Source organism: Cebus imitator, unplaced genomic scaffold, assembly GCF_001604975.1.
Source record: "Cebus imitator isolate Cc_AM_T3 unplaced genomic scaffold, Cebus_imitator-1.0 Scaffold393, whole genome shotgun sequence".
Classification (NCBI taxonomy): domain Eukaryota; kingdom Metazoa; phylum Chordata; class Mammalia; order Primates; family Cebidae; genus Cebus; species Cebus imitator.
In genome coordinates, this window is record NW_016107708.1 from 1737678 (window position 1) to 1740260 (window position 2583).

A 2583-nucleotide genomic window follows, 5' to 3' on the forward strand; every position below is an offset into this window, starting at 1 on the left:
TTATAGAAAAATAACAGTACTTTATTTGGGGTAAACTTGATTATCTGAGTACTTTGTTGTTCACTGTATATAGCCTGCACTATAGATTTTAGATATCCACTGTATATCATTCTATAGTATGTTTGTGCTACTATAAGTAATGATAGTTGAATAAAATAATAATTTTTTCCTGAGAAAAAGAACCCAGAAGTTCACTTAGAAAATTGAACCTAAGTAAAATTGTGAATATGATAGTAATTACAGTGCGGAACAGAGAGGTGTGTGCATGTAATGGACAGTAATTTTGAATGTATAGATGAGGGGTTTTGTGTGTGTGTGTGTGTGTGTGTGCGTGTGTGTGTGTGTGTTTGCTTTTGTTTGTTTGTTTTGAAATAGGGTCTGGATATGTCAACCAGGCTAGAGTGCAGTGGTGCAATCCCGGCTCACTACAAACTTGATTTCCCTGGCTCAGGCGATTCCCTCACCTCAGCCTCCCAAGTAGCTGGGACTACAGGTGCCCACCACTACACCAGCGAATTCTTGTATTTTTGGCAGAAATGGGGTTTCACCGTTTTCCCCAGGCTGCTTTCAAACTCCTGTGCTCAAACAATCCTCCCGCCTCGGCCTCCCAAAATACTGGGATCACAGTCAGGAATCACTGTGCCCAGACGAGGTGGATTTTTAATATCTTTTTGTGAAATCTTGGCTAATTAAGATAAAATGGATATTTATGTTTTAAAAATCAAGGATTTTCTTTTTCTAATCAGCAGAAAGATAGTGATGTGCAATACATTTTCAAATACTTTCAGAAACATTGTCCTCAGAAATTAAACTATGACTTGGTTTTTATTTTTGAATAACTGACTTTTTAACATTTATTACAATATACCCACAGAAAGTAAAAGAACAATTTTTTTAATTCTAATTAATTATATGAGTTTTCCCTTTTTCTTACTGAGAAGCAGGGAGTAAAAAAACAAACAACAACAACAAAAAACTTGTGCATATTTTTATGGAGATCAAGACTCTGAAATGGTCATTTGCATTTAACACCTTTTCATTCAGAAAATGAGGGGGTGTCACAGTCTGTTTGTGTTGGTATAACAAAATACAGAGACTGGGTAATTTAGTAAAAAACAGAAATTTGTTACTCAGAGTACCCAGAGGCTGGGAAGTCCAGGTCAAGGTGTGGCAGGCTCAGTGTCTGGTGAAGGCTGCTCTCTGCTTGCAGGATGGCTTCTAGCTGCTGCATCCTTCCGAGAGGACAAGTACTGTGTCTCACGTGGCAGAAGGGACAGAAAGAGGGGAATCAGCTCTCTCAAACTCGTTCAAAAAAGCCCATCCATGAGAGCTCTGCCCTAGTGCTTTAATCATCTCAGGAACTCTTCAAGTCTTTTTTTTTTTCTTTAAAAAAATTCTTCAGGTCAGATGGGTAATGTGCTGACGTTGTAACAAGGTTCAAGGGTGGCACATCTCACACAAGCGTGTGAACACCCAGTCATCATACTCATGAACTACAAAAGGATCTAACTCTTCACATCTTAATGCTATCACAATGGTGATTAAATCTCATCATATGAATTTTGGAGGACACATTCAGTCCACAGCAGGGGGCTTTGGTTTTCTGAATATCCAAGAACAGGGAGCCATTAAGAGAGAAAGACGATGGGTTATCTCAAGCCACATTTCAAAATTATTTTGAAAATTATAATTTTCCTAATGAAGGCTTATATGTATTCATTCAACAAGAATTGATTAATTCAACAAGAATCATTTTAAACACTGAGGACCAGAGGTAAACAAGAAATACAAGTTCCTGGGCTGGGCATAGTGCCTCATAGCTGTAATTGCAGCATTTTGGGAGGCTAAGGTGGGTGGATCGATTAAGCTCAAAAGTTTGAGACCAGGCTGGGCAACACGGCAAAACCTCATCTGGAAGAAAAATATGAAAATTAAATCAACGAGGCGTGGTGGAGCATGCCTGTAATCCCAGCTACTCAGGTGGCTTAGGCAGGAGAATCACTTGAACCTGAGAGGCAGAGTTGCAGTGAGCTGAGATCACACCACTGTACACTCCAGCCTGGCAACAGAGTAAGATTTTGTCTCCAAAAAAAAAAAAAAAAAAAAAAAAAGCTTCTGCCCTTACAAAGCTTAGTTTTCAGTTTAAAACCTTGTTGCCTTTTTGAAGGGTGAAGATTTGACTGAGAAATAGAGGGAAATTCTGATCCCAATTTTGGGATGTTCTCCCCATGTGAAAGAAAGAAAAAAAATCTAGCTGAAACCTTTGGAAACCACTTAAAAGAAAAATGATTCAAATTGTGGAAAATTACCTTAAATTAGAATTTTTCTGAAATGTTATTAAAACTATAGATTTCTAGGTTACATCCAAGTCAACTAAAGAGGGTGGGACCCACGAATCTCTAATTTTAACACATTCGTCAATTGATTATAAGATCGTACCAAAAAAGCTTGAGAATCTGCAAATAGAAGGTTGGAGGACAGTCCAGAAAAAAAAATCTGAATTTACCAATTTAAAAATTGATTTTGGTAAAATTTAAAAATATAAATGTTTAAAATTAACATCTTTTTTTCATTTAAATAATG

The 2583-nt window shown here is 37.2% G+C and overlaps 1 non-coding gene across 1 annotated transcript; it reads right to left on the reverse strand.

Annotated features, from left to right (window-relative positions):
* Positions 1 to 1401: 1401 nt before the first annotated feature.
* LOC119468214 lies at positions 1402 to 1505 on the reverse strand. Its single transcript, XR_005196859.1, has one exon. It is a non-coding gene; the product is annotated as a small nucleolar RNA U13 (small nucleolar RNA).
* Positions 1506 to 2583: the final 1078 nt, after the last annotated feature.